At 34.0% G+C, this 20,210-nt stretch overlaps 2 protein-coding genes across 3 annotated transcripts in view; one reads left to right on the top strand and one right to left on the bottom strand.

Annotated features, from left to right (window-relative positions):
• Positions 1 to 20,210, bottom strand: part of NT5DC1 (5'-nucleotidase domain containing 1) — a 124,903-nt gene that overhangs the window by 79,047 nt on the left and 25,646 nt on the right. The gene's annotated exons all lie outside the window — the stretch shown is intronic.
• Positions 1 to 20,210, top strand: part of COL10A1 (collagen type X alpha 1 chain) — a 35,505-nt gene that overhangs the window by 6,475 nt on the left and 8,820 nt on the right. The gene's annotated exons all lie outside the window — the stretch shown is intronic.

The raw sequence follows: 20,210 nt of genomic DNA, 5'->3' as shown, positions 1-20,210 counted from the left end.
CATCACGGGAGCACAGACAGAGGAATGCTTAAACCTGACTACAGCTTCCTGGACGAGCTGTTACGTAAGCTAAATTTTGAAGGATAAAATTCACCAGATGGGCAGGAGGTATTCTACTCAGACACTGAGCGATGTATGTGAAAACAAAGGGTAAAGAACATGACACATTAAGAGAATGTCAAGTAATTTGCCATGGTAACAACAAAGTTAATGGGTGAAGATGTGGAGAAACAGCCAGAGAAGGGGTGGGAAATGTGGGTGTTTATGACAAGCTGCGACATTAGCTCGTCTTTTCACCTTCTGTGCTGTGTTCTCTCCTATGAATTTAATGTCCACCTATAGATGAGTTCCTTTCAAGTCCATTATCCTCAAACCAGATTTCTCTGCAACTCTATAGTCATACAAGAGATACTTCCAACTCTACATGTTCAAAGATCCCATCATCATCTCTGAAAGTTCTGCTCATTTTCTTGTACTCCAAATCTTAATGAATGGAGCTACAAACCTTCAAGTGACCAAGCATAGAACTTCAGTCATTTGTTCACTCCCACTCACCCAATCAAATAGAATATAAGATTCTGTGTTCCACCTCCTTACTATATTTTGTAAACACCTAGATTCTCTATTCCCTCTGAGACTCTTGAGTTTAGTTGTGTATCATCTTTCATCAGGATGATTATTACAACAGTCTTTTGATTCCTAACTCCCCGTATCTAGTAAGTTTCCAATAGGGTGTAGGGAATATAGATCTGGAGAAGAGGCACGAGACCTTAGGTAGACACCAGACAAGGGAGAAATCAGCATGTAAATAAATGGTGAATGAAGTTATGACAATGAGTGTGACCATCCAGGTAGCCCTTGCAGTGCAAAGAAGAGGACCAAACAGAGGACCTTTAGGAGTCCCCAACATTCATGTGATGAGCAAAGGAGAAGAAAGAAGTCAAGGAATAAGACAAGAAGTCAGAGTTGATGAGGACAGGAAGAGAAGCAGTAAGGAAGCCAAGAGAGAAGAGAGTTTTGAGAAAGAGTGATTTGTAAAGTTAGATATTTAGAAGAATGGTAGTGACTATTGAAAATAGATCACTGGACTCAGCAAGTTGGAGTTTCTGATTGACCTTATAACAACAGAATGGAGCTAAGATTACATTAGATTTGTGAAAGGAAATAGAAAAATGTGTAGCAATTATCCAAGAAGTATGACTGTAAAGGGAAAGAGGGAAAGAAGAGAAGAGAAGGAATTATAAGGCTGTAGGAAGGCTTCACTTTTTATCTTTTAGCATTCAAAGTCTTGAATATGTTAAGGGGTTTATGTAAGGATATAGTGAAGATGGATGGAGAATAAATGTCAGAATAAAAGTCCCACATGAGCTAGAGGGGGATGAATTCAGAATACAGGAGTTGGACTGCCTTGGAGAAAGAGCAACGCACCTCATTCTTTGACATGGTAGTACGGATAACCACCATCACAGATGAAATTAAAGGTAGAGGAGCAAGAAGCTGAAAAGTTGTTATCTAATGTTTTCTCTTATTTTTGAAACAAGAGACAAAGGCATGTATCTCAGGGTGAAGAAGCAGGGGCCAGGATGAAAGAGCTGGAAGCTAAGTAGTAAAAGAAGTTGAATAGTCAACTGTGTGTGCTATTTTAAAGTGTTAAAACTCTAATCATTAATAGATGAAAAAGAATCAAATAGTTAGCTCCTGTGTTTTCTAATCATATATTCCCATTTTATTAAAATATGACTCTACAAACTAGTTTAACACTTGCATTTCAGAAGTCAACTGTACTTAAAGTATAATGAAAATGAAAACAGTGCTTCCTTTTAAAGTGGACTATGAAACACAAACCTCACAAACTCCATCTCCTTCAAAATTTCCATTTCTCTTTCTCCTCTGTAAGGAGTGGTGTACTAGAATCAACTAGGTCACTGTAATCCTGCATCTTAGTCAAAGAAGTCGCTCAGTAAAATAAAATAGGTGTTTTGAATAAAGTTGGCATCAATTACTCCCCTAATAACATGTCCTTATAAAGTTTTAGAATCCAAAAAAAACACGTTGGTACTCCAGAAACAAAAGGATATTTGATGAGACAAAATGATCAGTTTATAAATGTCTCAATAATCAAGAAAAGAGCTGTTATTTACAGGCTAGAGTGCAGTATTTTGTTGCTGCTTTTTTCTTTAACTTAAAGCTTTATTTACACATGATAATAATTATAGAAAAGCTAAAATGGACAGACTTTATTCCTATTATAAATGGGAAGTAGGAATAAAAAATAATGGTTTCTAACATACTACCTATAAACCTAACCTTAAATCTAACAACCCAACATCACATTATCTTTTATTTTGGTAACACTGTGAATCTTAAAAGCATACCAAAAGACCACATATAAATTATTTAAATATAATAGCCCTGTATTAGCAAACAAATAAGAAACAGCAGGCAAATGCTCAATATATTTCAACTGAGTAAATCAATGAATGCATGCAATAAAATTTTGCTCTACAAATGACTTTTAATCACACAAGAATTTGGATGGCGCAAACCCAAAACAGTACAAGTTGAAAACATTTAGGATTTTTCCTCCTGTTATTGGCCAAGAAAAATATGTACAGTAAAAATGTACTTGCATATATGAATGGGATGTAAGCTGGCTGAGATGCTCATAGGAAAGCACACAATTCTGACAGGAGCATCCTTAATGATGTAGGGGGAGGGGGAGACAAGAGTGATGATGGTTCAGGCACTGAAGGCAGTGGGAAGGTGGGCAGGATAATGGTACAGAAGCAAACTAAAGGCTGAACAAGTGATACAAATTCCAATTAAGAGCTGCAAGTTCTAATCCCTAACAAATTCAGAAAGATATGTAAATCCAGAGATGCCAAGATTTCATTTGACAAAAGGTAACAGTTTTAAGTGCCTAAAATGTTGTAAAATGTCATCTTATTCACTCATTTATCAAAAATCATAAAATAATACAATGTGAAATTGTTTCTACTTATAAAACTTAAATGCCAATCAAAACACCTAAATCAATTTATGTAATATTTAAATATGAACACTGTATACATTAAACATAATTTTAAATGATATTCACAAATTCACATTGATGTTTACTATACACATGTAAACTCTAAGACTCTGCAACTTCCCTACATTCAGATATTACATTAAATAACAAGACCAGATGACAGAGAGCAACAATAGCAAGAAACACCAAATAAAAACTTACCAAATATTGCTAGATTAGTGCTCCAATTCTAAAAATTAATAAAGTACTTAAGTGTTACTCTTATCCAGCTACCTTATTCTGTCTACACTACATCATTCTAGTATAAGACACCATTTTCTCAACTGATCTCCTAGTGAGCACTGATTCTCCAAAGTTCTGCTTATTGCAGCCAGAGTAATACTTTTAAAACACACATCTAATTAGGTCACTCTTCTGTTAAAATCCTTTAAGCCTGGCCTCTCATTGCCTTGTAAAAGACCAGACTAGCGCCTGTATAACTATATGATCTCGCCCCTATACTTTAAGTCTTATCTTTCATGGCCCACAAGCCTTCTTTCGGGTCCTCAACAATAGTTTGGGGGTAATCCTCAAAGAGAGCTATCATAGGGAATAAAGATAAAACACTGTACCAACACATTCAACCGTACCTACCTGTGAGGGGAAATACTGGACTTTTGAAAAAAAGCCAGGAGTCCTAATCCTGTTCTTTGCGTAAGTCAAATTTCTTCTCAATTTCCTCATCTTTATAGGAAGGAGATTGGCCAAAAAGATCTCTAAGAATCTTCAAGTTCTCTGATTTTATAATTCTTTCACCACTAATTTTACATGGAGATTTCAGATGCAAGGGTTCTACCCCAATCTCTATACTGATTTGGTGCATCAACATTAAATTCAACTATTTCCTTTTTGATTGAGTGTTTGCACTAAGCAATGGGGCACTTCTGGGAAATAACTATTTTACCAATTTCAAGTCTAGCTACCCTTTTGGACAGCTGTCCTTTGGTTCACCTTTGTTAAAAACAACAGTGCTATATATGTCCCCATTCAAATGCCACTCTGTGGAAAGCTCCATCTCAGACTCAACTTATTTATTCTACTAGAGTAACATTTGAATAGGTCAGTGTTCTGTTAATACTGGCAAGAAAATAATTTAGAAGATTATAATCCTAAAAATGCAGAGTCAGTCCAGTAAAGAAACACCGTCTATTAGATTTCCTGTCATACACAGTGGGAAGAAGCTTAAGTTAGTATATAGAAATGGCGTCTGCTCTGAAATTTTGCAATGATGAAAACAGTTACTTAAGTTATTAATTATGAAAAAGTCCTTGATTTAATATTTAGAAGTCACTGAGTAATTTAAATTGTGTTGAATTTGCTAATAATATCATCTACACCTTCAAATTCTGAACCAAGTGTATAATTATACCAAAATGTCCTGCCAGACAAAATATATTTTGAGAACTTTGTTGGTTTACTGTCCACTTGTGTTTATCCATGGATTATGAACCTGTCTTATAATTAAGAAAGAAAAATTTTGAAAACATGAAATAGGCTAAAGATCCAAACATCTAGAAAAGTTTGAGCAGCATCATCAATTTCCATCACCTAAATTTTTAGTGTGTTCTAGTGATAAAAACAAAGGATTGGCTCCTTACAATACACTGTAACTTACAAGTCAGTGTTATGTAATATATATTATTGAAAATATTTCTTTGGCTGGATCCTTATTTTCCTTATTATACTTTCATTTTTTTAATTTATAGAAGTTATTGCCTATAAAGTTAACCACTCAAAATGTGGTAAAATAATGTAAGTCAATACACTTAAGTATATCATAGTATTAAACATTATTTTGCTCATTTGTTTCTTTCCCATTGAGAAAAACAAGAAACATTCTCAAATTTTAGTTAATGATTTTGGTACATAAACCATCCAACTTTTAGCTCTTTCCTTAAAAAAACTGATGTACTGAAAAAATACACATAATAAACTCTTTATCATCAACACTTCTATTATTAACATGTCCCTATTTTGAGAATATAATGAAAATCGATATTCACAATGACAGTCCTAAGGCAATGAAAAAGATTTAGTAGTACTAGCAAAATAAAAATATATTAACTAAACTTGAGGATTATAGGTGTCTATCACTGCATTCAGATACTCAGAAAAGTAGACAATCATTGATGATGGCATGTATAGTAAATTGCAATGAAAACAAATGCCACATTATTTTCTATTTTTTGTCTTTTTATATGATTTATTTTGGAATAGATTATACTTCTATGTATTACAACATTCAACAAGTAAAGACCAGCATACAGTGGAAAGTCAGTCTCCTTCCCACCCCATCCTCCACCCATCCAATTCCCCTTCCAAAAGGCAACCACTCTGACTAGTTTCTTGTCTATCTTACATAAACTGTATGAGATTTTCTGTTATACAACAATTATGTGTATTTTACATAAGTGTTGTTTACTATATACTCTATTCTACACACATTTTTTCTACTAAATATATTTGGAGGTCCTTCTGTATCAGTCTATAAAAAGGTGCCTCCATCTTTCTAATGACTCCTTAATGTTCTATTGTACACATGTACAAAAATATACCTAATCCTTATTAAGGAATATTTGAGCAGTTTCCTTCTTCTGCTATTATGAAAAATGATGTAAAGAATAACCTCGTATATACATTATCTGCACATATGCAACTGTCTCTATAGGATAAATCCTTAGAGATGGAATTCTTGGGTAGAGGCTATGTGCATTAAACATTTTTTAAGTCTGTATTAATTTACACTTTCTGCAGTTTCTATCTGCAACTTATTAATATGAATAAGAGTGTAATCTTCACATATGTTTAAAGCCATTTGTGTTTCATTTACTGTTAACTGTTTATCTTCTATGCCCATTATTCAACTGGGTGACTCTTTTGCTTTTAGTAAGTTTTAAAGAAACTCTTTCATATTAGCACCTTGTCCATTACATGAATTGTAAATTTTTCTCCCAGTTTGTCACTTGTCTTAAATTTGCTTGTATTTTTCTTTGTACGCAGAATGTTTTTAATGTTGTCAGATTAATACATCTTTTCTTTTACAGTCGCTGGGTTTGGGATCATACTTAGAAAGGCTTTTTGACTCCAGGGTTAAACAAATTTAATTTTGGTGTCAGATGTACAAGCACAACTTTATTTTTTCAAATGACCATCCATGGGGTCAAACACCATTTACTGAGTAGTGCATCTTCCACTGATTTGAAATGCTACCTGTATCATATACTAAATTTCCCAGTGCCTTTGAATCTATTTCTGGACTTTCTAATCAGTTTTAATACATGATTTTTAAATAATATAGATCAGAAAGAATTTATAGTACAATGAAGCTTAAGAAATATGTTACGTTGTGTCATAATTATAGTAAACTATCAGACACAGATGAAATAAATATTTCTGCTCATCTTAACTCTTACTTGTTAATTCATTTACATTTCCCCTCACCCTTGGCACATAAGTACTATCTTTAAGGAGAAAGTTTCCAAGTGTCCAGCTAAGAATTTTCCTTGCTTTAACCCAAAGCGATTTCTTTCCCCCATTTTGAGTGTAGCAACTCCAAGTAATTACTTATGCCATGTAGCTTCAGAGAAATTTCTTCTTCCTCCTTTTATTTCAACTTGCCAGGTCAAAGTATGATCAAGTCCATTGAGCAAGCTATTTAGAACCCCAGGTTGATGCCACATACTCACAAAGTACACAGGCAATGTCTTTCTATAGCCTGGATAACTTTTTATTTACTTGATTCCCTTTTAACCATATACTGGACTCAAATCTCAGAATATCTACATTCATTCACACTGAGAATATTTCAACATCATACTCTATGTGGATTCTTTTCCCTCACACCAGGTCCCCCCTGCTGGCAACTAGCATATTTTAAAATAAATCCAGTAACTTTCAACAAAGTTGTGCAGAAAACAGTCGATGATGTCAAAGATCTCTTATTTTAAAAAGTCTCATTTTGAACTAGATGCCAAATAGAAGTCTCATTCTCCTATCATGCACACTTGTGGCTGAGATATGGTGAACGAACTCAGTCATCAGGGAGAAATCACTGGCTCACCACTCTGGTTTACTTCCTATTATCACACCCAGTCCTCATAAAGATTATATTACTGTTGTAAAGTCTAAGAAATAGTCATACCAGAGTCTGCTGTGGATTACAAATAAACTCTAAGAGTCCATTTACCAGCTTATTAGAAATCAAGGTTAATTTAAATACATCAAATATTTGAGTTCTATATTTAGAATCTTATATTTAAAGTAGTATGGAAAACTAGGCAAAAACAAGTTCAAGAAACATACTTAGCAGCTCAGTGTATGTGAATAGAAGTTGGTGTTAAACTTTAAGTTTACATTTTAATGTTGTAATAAGAATAAATGTTCGTTTGCATATTTTCAATTATAGAAAGAATTCCAATTATATAAAGCCCAAGAAAACCAAACATTCAAATGCAGAATGTTCAATACCAGTAGTAAATGAGCTCTGGATATCCTCATTATAAAAAAAAAAAAAAAATCAAATGCCCATATTTATTTGTGTGAAAAATCATAATGAAAAGCTCCTAATCTCTTTTTTTCTCAAGTAGTAAAAAGATTTAAGACATTCCTGTTAGAGAAAACACATCAGAACCTACCACTACTACAAATTCAGCCATGTTTCAGTTAATGACACTTAGTAATAATCTTTCTTGATTTGACTATAATAAAATGAATTACTATAGTTAATTTTTTGAGTAAGTGACTTATTTCTAGGTTTATCCATAAAATGATCACTTGCCTTAAAAAAAACATATGTATATGTACCTACATATATATGTGTGTGTGTGTGTATATATATATATACACACACACACACATATACATACATATACATACACACATGTTTAATAAATACAAGTGGCACTGCAAAATGCTGATTAATAGCCACAAAAAATGGCACATTCCCATTCATTAACTATGGCTAAAGGATTGTTGTGACCGTTCGCAGTTTTCACAGGAAAAAAAATATCTGTAAGTAGTAGAACAAATTCATCTGAACAAAGAAATCAAAAAGGTAGGAAACTGCAGCTATACCAGTGACAATTCCTTCAAATATCATCCATGTCAGAGGCAAATCTAACATGAGTAAAGTATCAGACATTTTGATATTACTTCTAAATATTATTCGAAATAACAAAATACTATCTAAAGGAATTTCATAGTAACAGCAAAATGGATATGACAGAACCATAACCTTTTCCAACTAAGATATAAACCAGAATGTCTATGTTTACTATCTACCAACTTTCCCCACCATAAAATATAGATAGAGAATAGTTAATGCAGTTATTTGGGAGCACTTATACTTGATTTCCACATACTCAAACTGACAAATGTGTGAAGAAACTGGGACATGTAGAACAAAGACCTTTAGAACAAGAAAATATCTCTTAGAGCTGGTAAATACAGAAGCTTACATCTTCAGTGGTCTGAAGAAAACAGCAAGAAATGAAAAGACACAAGAAATGCAGTGCCAAATTATATTTTTCAAGGTTGGAAGAACATTATAAATCTATTTCACTGATTCCTTCCTGCTTACCTCTGAACTACTGCCATGAACCTTTCTGAGTTATTATTCTATCAAGATGCCCTGGTCGCTAAAGACATTTCTTCCTATAAGCACAAAACTTAGTTTCATTGCACACTATAAATAAAGGATCTCATTTTCCTCTATGTTTATTTTCAGATTCCAAAAAATTTTAACAAAATTATCAGAAGCAAGTTACAAACTCACTTAATATACTTTTTTAATTAAAATGTATTGGGGTGACAATGGTTAGTCAAGTTACATAGATTTCATGTGTACAGTTCTGTAATACGTCGTCTATAAATCACATTGTGTGTTCACCACCCAGTCAGTTCTCCTCCCATCACCATATATTTGACCCCATTTACCCTCTCCTACCACCCTTCTCCCCTGTTACCCTCTGGTAACCACTAAACTATTGCCCGTGTTGATGATTTTTTGTTTCTTTATCTGTTTATCTTATTCCTTTGTTGCTTTCAGATTTTTGTATTAGTGAAGTCATATCGTTCTCAACTTTTTCTGTCTGACATATTTCGTTCAGCACAATATGTTTTAAGAGTGAAAAATGAGTTTAAGAGTGGAACTAGCAATGACGATATATAAAATAATTTAATATGAAATCTGAAACTATGCAGGAGATTCTTTTTCAGTAGCCAAATTAGGTTGTATGTGGTTTTGGTTTTTATGTTATTAAAAATATATTTTTTTAACTCAGTGCAACCTGAGTTAAATGCACAGGAAACAATTTATTTTTTAGGTTGAAAAAAAGCAAAAATGGTGTTTAATAAAACAGAGTTTGTGGTATTCATGTCTTTTGAAATTAAATTACTAAAATTGATCCCACAAATTCTGAGAAATAAAGTGGAATACTTATGAACTGTACTAATATTAGTTTCGTATTTTAGAAAGGATATCCATTTGGTCCCCACAAAAAGTTTTTTAAATATTAAAGTAATAATAATATCCTGGCATCAATTCAGTTTGTTTTATGCATTACAAATAAGCTATGAAATAAAAATAAGAGGTAAAAGATCTTTTTTGGGTTTTCATCACAATAACTTCAAAATTTTCCTGAAAAAAGGAATTCCTATATATTTTCTAGACTAGAAGCATCTCACATTTACAGTGCTTTCTCCCAGAAAAATCACTTACTGAAACAATCAGGACCCTGTACGTGGTTTTTCAGGAAAAGCTGATCACAATCCTAAACTGGAAACATTCTCCTGTTGGAAACTCTAATAAAGAAAATGTGGTGCTAGCTATTATTGTATAAGAAGAAAATAACTTTTACTTGAATTTAATTGCTAACTATAAATTTCCATTAAGGACAGATGCAGAAGCTTTGCAAGTAAACTCAGAACTGCAAATTCTGTAAAAAGAACAAACACCTATCCTCATTAGAGAAAGGAAAGTTAAAAAGAAAAATTTAGTAAAACATTCTGTACCATCATTAAGAGAAGCGCCAGGTCTTTTCTTGAATATACAATCACTTGGAGTCCCACTGGAAAGTCGGGAAAAGAGTAACATAAATTACTTATTGGGTCTTAATGAGTTATTTTAAAAACTTGAATCTATCTTGGCTGGAGGATAGGAACAGACAATACATAAGATGCCATATGTCTGCAACACATATAACTAATGAAAATCAATGTGCAAAAGATGTAAGGAATCTAAAAAAATCAACAATAACAACAAAAGACAACCCCAAAACAATGCATGAAGATATAAACAGGCATGTGAATACAAAAATACATAAAGATACAAACAGGCATTCAAGACAAAACCATTGGCCACTAAACATATGAAAATATGCTCATCCTCATTAGAAATCAGAAATACAAATAAAAATCTAAAGAGATAGCATGTTACAACTGATTGTCAAACCTTAAAATTTAGATGATACCAAGTGACTGTAAATCTTATGCTCTGCTGGTAAAACATAAAATGGCTTTAAGCAAACAATTTCCCATTAGCCAGTAAAATAGAAAATATGTATACTCAATATTCTATGCCTAGGTATACTTCCAAGAAAAGTTATTTTGCAGGTACTCAAGAAACATGTATAGGATAGGCCCTGTGGCTCAGGCGGTTGGAGTTCCATGCTCCAAATGCCGAAGGCTGCCAGTTCGATTCCCACCTGGGCCAGTGGGCTCTCAACTACAAGGTTGCCGTTCGACTCCTTGACTCCTGCAAGGGATGGTGGGCTCTGCCCCCTGCAACTAAGATTGAATGTGGCACCTTGAGCTGAGCTGTGCTGAGCTCTCGGATGGCTCAGTTGATTGGAGTGTGTACTCTCAACCACAAGGTTGCCGGTTTGACTCCTGCAAGGGATGATGGGCTGCGCCCCCTGCAACTAGCAAAGGCAACTGGACCTGGAGCTGAGCTGCGCCCTCCACAACTACAATTGAAAGGACAACTTGACTTGGAAAAAATCCTGGAAGTACACACTGTTCCCCAATAAAGTCCTGTTCCTCTTCCCCAATAAAATCTTTAAAAACAAACAAAAAAAGAAACATGTATAAAAATGTTTAAAGTAGCATCATTTTTACCAGCAAATAAAAATAAGCTAAATATCCATCAGCAGATGAACAAATAAATTCTGATATACAAATACTATGGAAAACTATATAGCAGTGAAAAATGACTCAATAGCCACACATATCAATATGGGTAAATCTTAAAAATATAACGTTGCATCAAAAAAGCAACTTGCAAAAGCACACACAGCATAATTCTTTTTAAATAAAAATTTAAAACATGCAACAAAAAAGGTTATTATGGGATATGTATGTGTGTGTTTTGGGGGGCGGGATATGGAAGGGTATACTTTCTATGAAGACTGAGGGCATAACAGACACAAAGTTCGGCCAAGTTACCTATACATGGGGACACGGAGAATGCAGTCATGGAGGTATGCATAGGGGCTTAAAAAGTAGGGGTAACATAGGTTTCTTAATCTGGGTAGCAGATACATATATATTCACGTAAGGTTCTTGCAGGTCAAATAAGAAACTCAAAGTGCCTAACACACAGAAGATGCTCAATAAATGCAAGTCCAATTTGAAGACAATGTTGAATCAGATCTAATTAGAGTGATAATTTCAGGATATATTTAAGAAATGACCCAAAGAAAACTCAAGGACCTCACTAGGGCTTCAAAGACAACTTTAACATAAATGGCTTTTACCTTGAAGAAAATGGCTTAATATTTTTAGTGTCTCTTAAGCAAAACAAAGTTAAATTCCTATTTCTCTCTTCTTCCCAGCACAGGAAATATCTGAAGTACCATAGCTTATAAACACACCCCACATGTGCACTTTTTAATTGAAAAACGGGATACTAAAGTGCTATAAAGTTAAATTTGAAAACATGGAAGTGTTTATTGGCATATGAAATGTTATTTAAAATTTTGGTCAATTTATCAACATGGCAAGTCGAATACATTTTAAAAGCAGTTCAACACTGTTATAGTATGACATACAATATACATTAAAATGTACAAGAATTTTGTTGTGTCAGTGCTGACCGTAAAACAGTCTAAGAATAGATGGTTTTCAAACACAATCATTTCTCAGTATTACTGTAGAGTCAGCTTTTAAATGGTATTACTCAAAACATAATTGTATAATCTAAAATCTACATGAGTTTAACCAACATTTGTATCAAATAACACAGAATTTTGATCCTTTAAGTCAATAAGCCACAAACTGTTACTAGTAGACTGAGAACTACCCCTTTCCAAAAAAAAAAAAAGAAAGAAAGAAAATCAAAACCAAAAAACCACATTTGGTAAGGTCAATTGCTTCCCACAGGCTACAAAAGTTACAGTTTCCCCCTAAATTTTCCTACTAGAATTTTTTACCGAATAATTCTCTTTACTCATTATATCTATAGTTTTTATAGTTTTGCTATATACTATAAACATACATCTACTTTCTGTAACTGTACTATTTTATATATGACTGCATATATGTTCAAAACTCCTTTTACTAAATTAATCTTTAAAAGCTCTTCTTGGCTGCAATTATACAAATCACACTAGTTGCAAAATTAAAAAGCAATTACAAACTAACATTTACCAATGTGAGAAATCAAGGATCATGGGGGAACTCAAGCCAAAACCAGTACTGGAGGCAAAAATGGGAAATATCCAAATACCTATTCTTATTCTTTTAACATTAGAGTTGTAATAACAGGCAATTCCCTGTCATTTTTAACTTGAGCTAAATATAAAATTCTATACAAATATGAAAATCCAAAAATGAAATTCCAAACCTATCCTATATGTAAATTGTGCTGCTATTTGCAAAATCAAGCATACTCATAGATTCTAATGTTATTTCATCAGTTCCACTCAGAAACTCTATCTAAATATGCAACACAAATAATGAAACTGCTATGAACTCAAAATTAAGAGGCAGTGTTATGTCAATGAAACTTTATATTGGAACACAACTTACTATACACACAATACTGAACTTAGCTAAACTTGGAGAGAAAAAGATTCTTTGATAAGTATGCTAGCACTAGTTCAAAACAGGATAATACTAAACTTAAAATGTATTTTAAGGTTTTGGTGCCAATACAATTATATGATACTTGAGTTCTTTATGTTGCATTTGACAACTCAAAAATGATTTTTCCATTTGAAAGGCAGGAGTGAACTAAAGATAGGAATTAGATGAATCATTATCTCAAAGTTGAGTTATTTTGAACATATTAAATCTAAAGAAATATTAGCATTTGAAGGAGTAGGTCAAAGGGTTATCTAGGATATATTACGTATAAGAGAAATCAAATTACAAATCAATTCATAAAAAGCTGGTGTCTCTTTTAAAAACCATCACACTCTCTGAAGTTGAATCCCACATTAAGGTTTCCCCATTTAGGTGATCAGAGGCTAAGCAGACAGGGTCCAGTGTTACTTAAACTGAAAACTCTGGGATGTACCTTAATTGTTAATATGAGTAAGTTAATAGCCGCGTGAGCATTAGTCTGGAGGGTGGGTTTCTTGGTACCACAATCCATGGTACCACAATCCATGTTGCCCCCGCCAACACTGTGCTTGGTACCTTCTAGGAAGGTGGAGTTGTTCTGAGGTATGATAATAAACAGGGGAGCAAAGAGATGCAAATAAGAAGTGTCACCCTGTGACTTCCCAATTAACACTTTAACTCTCTATCTAATTTCTCCTTCGAAGTTAGCAGTCAGACTGCGTGTGAAAGCTGAACTTGTAAATACTGTAGGAGCTGTTTAAATGGCCGAGAACCTGTTGGGTGGCCAAGATCCTTCAAGATTTCAACTGGAGGGGCCTGAAGCTCTACACTTTTAATTGGGCAGGTTACTATGGAAAAGCAGTGATGTCATTAAGTGCCTGGGGCACAAAACTATGAGTTCTTTAAGTAATGTAGCAATTTATGTGTAATAGAAAATAGAATATAAAGCTCTTGTTCAAACTTTTAAAATGATTCTCAGTATTTCTTGACCTGGCCTGAAGTTTCAGGGGTTTTCATAAACACCTGTTTTTAAGCATGAATTTCTCCTTTCAAACCCTTAGCAGGTATCTAACCACTAACCCACATTAGACTATTTACACAAATAGATCATTTTTAGCTTCTGGGCTCTGTAATAACACCTACGAATGTTCTTTTAAAACTTTTTCAAGAGGAATGAGGTCCAGCTAGGTGGTGGTGGAAGCTGTGGGTCTCCAAGTGCCCTAATTAAACTTCTGGGCACTTTTCCCATTTCCACTGCAAAGACTGAAGGATTAGCGGAACAGGAAAATCAGTATCCTGCTTGCGTAAGGCCATGAACACATCAGCTTAGTCGGTGGTGCTGTCCCTCAATGGGTTCTCTCACCAACAGCTCTTCACTTCAGAAAGTGAACTTGATTAAACATTAGGGAAGGAGACACTCACTCATAACAGAGAAACTAGTTTCCTCAACTGAAGAAAGAAATGATTGATCTAGATGACCTTTAACATCCCTGACAACTCTGAGTCTGCAAAAGAAAAATAATATTCTGAATCAAAAATGTATGCATCTTACAAGAAAATGTTGCACTTAAAAAAATCACCCTTATAAGCAAACTAAAAAGACAACTGACAGACAAACTAGGGGAAAATATATGTAAACTTCACAGAAAAGAAGTTTATATTCCTAAGATATAGAAGACCTATAGGAAAAGTGGGCTAGAAATACAGTCTTAACTCTATGAAAAGATGTTCTACCACGTGCTTAGTAAGAGGAATGAAAATTACAGCTAGGCCAAGATTCCGATGTTTACCTCTAAAAAGAGCAAATATCTAAACAACATATCCTACCGGGGAGGCTGTGGGAGAACAAGCACTGTCACATATTACTGGTGGAATTGCAAAATGATACACCACCTATGGAGGAGAGTTTAATGATCTATAACACAATTATAATGCATTTATCTTTGACCCATGAATCCCAGTTCTAAGAATTTCTCTTAAAGACATTCAGGCAAAAATATGTACACACACATTATTTGCTATAGAAGAGTTTGCATTAGCAAAAGAGAGGAAATAACACAGATGACCATCAATAGAGAACAGGCTGAAGAAAAAACAATGGTACAGTCATACAATGGAGTACTATGCAACTGTAAAAAAATAATGTGGACTACCTTCCATAACGTTATGCAGTGATCTCCAAGATAAACTTTACATAAAAAGAGGTAAAATAAAGTATGTATATTACGATGATATTTATCTAAGAAATTGGAAGGGAATATGAATGAATATTTATTTTTTAAAAATAGGATAAACCTAAAAAACATTTTTTTAAAGAGGTTACTTATGAAAGAGGGTGAAACCCAGGATAGGTAGGTCAGTAACAGAAGCCAGACTTCTCTGAGTGTTCCCTGTGTTATAAATCTAACTTGGGAAATATGCACTGTGTGCTGGAGCTGCCTCGTACTGTTTCTTGGTAAATGTTCAGGTGCTTTTAGAGCCAGTTGTCTTTACCTTGGTAGCTCGAAATGGGCTATGGTGGGAGTATTTGCACCATGCATATCAGTAAACACATCTCCCCCATATCCAAGCCAGTTAAACATTTATCAGCACAGCAAAGAAGCAGTAAATTAAGTAGGTAGCATTACTACACGGAAATGAGCCATTTTAAGTGACTTTAAAGCATGGTAATTTGACTATATAGCTCTAGTGGTAGTATCAAAAGAATTGCAAAAATAATCCTAAACTGTTTTCAATATTGTGGTATGAATTTTGGCATTGTTATTCTGAGAAATTGTGAGTATTATGGAATAAAGCAAATGAATAACTTCGTTACTGTAATGAGAACTAGGATTTTTACCATGGGACTGAAGAGCTACAGATATAAGTTTGAGGTCATTGCGTACAAACCCAATGGTCCTGAATGCGAGCTAGATGCATCAGTATGAAGCTATGATGCCTTTCATACTTAACGTTACATGAATGAATTTCCTAGCTCTGTCCACAATAACCAAAACCCCCTAGGACTCAGTCACACAGATTGTGGTCTCTATTTTCTATTTCCCACAAAAGGAACCAAGACTCCCTGATCTGTAAGTACGAAATACTAGAAGAATTATAAAAGACTACTGAAATCATGTCCAAAGGATTCAGGAGCCAACAATAAGAAGCATCTGCTGACCAATGATGGGGAAAACTGTGGGCAACAATAAGATAATAAGTGCCATGGATTGAAACACATAAAACATGTTTAAATCAATGAGTTTATAATGATACTCGAACACCTCACTGGGCCATCTCTGAAGGATGCTAGGAAACATGTCCATTGTTTTAAACATTGGTAAAGGCATTTATCCTGCTTTTTCTATACTAACTGTACTTCAGGGTAACTAAATAGTTAATGAAGGAGTGTTTTTCTTTATAGAAATATTCTAGCTAATAAACAAAGGAGGAATGATAGAATCAATGTGTAGGTAATAATCAATGCCGAGTAATATCACAAAAAAAGAGACAACCAACAAGGAAGGGCCTCCTGATGGAAATACACCACACTACTGTCTATAGTGCTCTTTCCAGAAACAGTGTGAGAGTGTGAGTGTGTGAGTGTGTGTGTGTGTGTGTGTGTGTGTGTGTGTGAAACCTGAATCAGACTGAACCTCTAGATCTAACTACCAATTTACAGGAACTATAAGATACAGAAAAAGCATTTTAAGTCACAAAAAAATCCAACTTATAGGAAATTGCACAGGATAGATGACCCAGTTTTTCAACAAATAAACTGCAAAGGGAAAAAAGAGACATGAAAAACCTACATTAACAGCGACATATCAATTAAGGGTAATTCATGAACCTAATTTGAACAAACAATAACTCAATCCACAAAAATACATATGATTATGTATTAAGTGTGTATGTACATGCATACTACCTACCTATGTGTATAACTATATATATATATGTGTATATATATATATAATGTGTGTAACTATATGTATTTGTGTGTAACTATATGTATAATTGTATATATTTGTGTAACTATATGTAACATATACCTATATGTTTATATATGTATAGTTACATATATATGAATATGGGGGTGTGCACACATAGGGTCACTGGGAAAATTTGAACATGGACTAAAGCATTTGATAATATTAAGAAATAGTTAATTTCTTAGGTATGACGAAGATACTGTTTTAAAGAAAAAGGACCCCTTATCTTCTGGAGAAATACACTGAAATATTCATAGGTGAATTGGCACAATCCATGAGATTTGTACAAAATATTGGGAGGGGTGAATGGAAGGATAGAGTAGCAGTGACCTGAGATTATTCTGAGTTGGCTGATGGGCACATATGCATTCCTTGTTAACTATTCTCTCTACTTCTGTATAAGAGAAATTTTCTACAGCAAAGTTAGAAACCACACGAACAAAAACAACCAAAAATTATGTAGCTAACATTAACAAGCTGGTACCAGAACACTGATATCAGACTAAGACATTCCAACTTAGGAATCCGTCATGATCACCTGAAAAGCTTTTCAAAACATAGTTTCTAAACCACCACTATCTTCATGAACCTCAAAGATCGAAGGAATCTGTCATATCCCTCAGGACTGTGGGAGTGGGGGAAAAATGTTGAGAACCACTGTTTAAACATCACAAGGGTGGGGGCCCTACACTGTTCACCTAGTTTTTATCTCCATGCCTGACACATGGAGAAACGTCTGGGGAATTAATGAATGACACTGGGAAGTAAAAATGAAGGTGAGGTTAACAGCAGTAAATGTTAGATGTGCAAAAAACATTATTCATATTTGATATTTAAAAAATCACTTAGGTTACTGAGTTTAAAGAGCATGGCTCTCTGTTTTAAGTGGAAAGGGTTTTCATCATAAAGCCACAGACTAGTCACTTCAAACAGCTACAAGTAAACTCCCAGAATAAAAATAGTTTTAAATACACAATTGGGTGGGGTGTGGCTAGCAAATATTCTGATTCTACAATCTGTTTTGGACAAGACAGTGCTCCTTAAGTGACTAACAAAGCAAACAGTAGTCAAATTTCGTGTGCTGAAATAACACTATTTGCAAAAAGGGTTGAATGTCCAAGTCTTATTCAATAAAGATACCACATTTTCCAAAGTTAAAGGGGAATATAGAATGACAAGAGCCCACATATATTTACATGGTCCAAAAAGAAGGCAAATGACCACCTGGATAAAGATTTTGTCCCTAATAAGTACTAACTGGAGCCAAGCCCACTGTCTGACCATGGGAAACAACAGAATACCTCAAGCACATGAATAATCTAATTTTAAAGCTGGGAGGAGCTTAAAAACCTAGTCCAACCTTTTCATTGTATTGATGAAAACACAGACACCTAAGAGGTTAAGGTGAAAAGCTTTGAAAATAACTGGAGTAGCCATAGATGAACAAACATTTGTGAGATGTACAATGCTAGGTATGACAAGCTGAGAATTAATCTTCTCAACTTTCACATGAAGGACTTCTAAAGGGTATCAGTCTCAATTATAAACAAATAAGTGTGTGTATGTGTGTGTAACCGTATATACACATGAAAATACTAGAATATGTACTTCCAATAATTCCTTTCAAAACAAAATCTTCAGCCTAGTACTCAAAAGCCTCCACAATGTTACCCCACCTACTTTTCCAAAATCTTGTCCAAATGAACCATAAGCAGATGGAAGCCAGCCATTTTCTCTCACTTCTCTTTTGTGGTCTCTTACATAGTGGAGTACATATTATCATTACAAAAGCTATTCCATAGATAATTTCCGAATGATTAGAATACGAACTTTCCAATTCTGTTAACCTGAGTGATATGAAAGCCACATTTTATGTGAATCTATGAGTATTATATAGAGACATATATGACAATGCAGATTTTTAATATGACAACCAATAAAAAGTTTAAAAATGAGAGTTAGAAGAAAGGGAGGCAGTGAGATGCGTTATCCATTTACACTTCTACAAGGTACTATACAAGGCTTTGTTTAAAAGACATACACAAAATTGTATGCAGGGAAGGGAAAAAAAAGAACAAACCTTTATTTTGTTCACTGGTCAAATATTCAATCATTTCAATTACTGACCAATCCTGATTCCTTACCATTTTAATTCTAGAGATAAAAAAAAAAGTATCTATGCCTGTGTATCAAATGCTCCTTCTCACCTACTTCACCTGTATAGTTGATTTGATTTAGCTCTAAAATGATGAGATTAAATAAGATACAAAATTTGGCCTCTCAACTTTCTACCTTTATTAGATTCTTTAGGATCTTGAAAAGTGATTTTAAGAGCCTCCTAATATTGTTAAAGAGAATACTAACCACTAAAAATGACAATGATAACATTTACTTTCATCCTTGGGGAAACAATGTTTCTAGTTGGGCTGATTCAAGATCACTGAAGGGAATTACAAGGTAAGCCAATGACATTTTTAAAAAGCTGAAAGCAAAGTTTGAAGAATCATTTTCTTCTGAAGTGAACGCAGCAACCTTACTTAAGCAGACATGATATGACATTATATACTTAAGGGTTTTTGTAATCTCTAAAGTAAAAGCCAAAACTGATCAATGAAATCTGAAGTCATTTACTGAACATAGTTTAGCGCTGTGAATAAACTCAATCCTTCAGGGTAATTATATTGCTAACTCCACTATCAACTTCATGGATGTCTTGCTTCTGTCTGGAAAATTGAAAACATTTAATATGAAAAAACTGACATACCTGTTATCATATTTAACATTTCTTAGGAACTTCTGAGGAAGTTCAAATCTAAAATAAAAAACAGCATACCTACACTTTCACCACTGCATTTCTCTCAAGCCTAAAAATAAGTAAGCTATTTTCATAAAAATTTAGGAACACTAGTGGACACATTGATGGCTTTATGTATTAATTGAAAATTGAGATGCTGGTTTAAATTCACACCCCCCTCCAAAAGACTTCTTCCCCTCCCTACTTTTATATACTACCAAATATTTTTAAACAAATAACACAAGAATGTGCTTTTCAAAAATATAAAGGGGGTAGTATCATCCCATCATGAACCAACCTAAACATCTGAGTA

Source organism: Rhinolophus ferrumequinum, chromosome 3 (assembly GCF_004115265.2).
Source record: "Rhinolophus ferrumequinum isolate MPI-CBG mRhiFer1 chromosome 3, mRhiFer1_v1.p, whole genome shotgun sequence".
Taxonomy (NCBI): Eukaryota; Metazoa; Chordata; class Mammalia; order Chiroptera; family Rhinolophidae; genus Rhinolophus; species Rhinolophus ferrumequinum.
The sequence above is the reverse complement of the archived record's forward strand: the minus strand, read 5'-3'. Positions and strand labels throughout refer to the sequence as shown.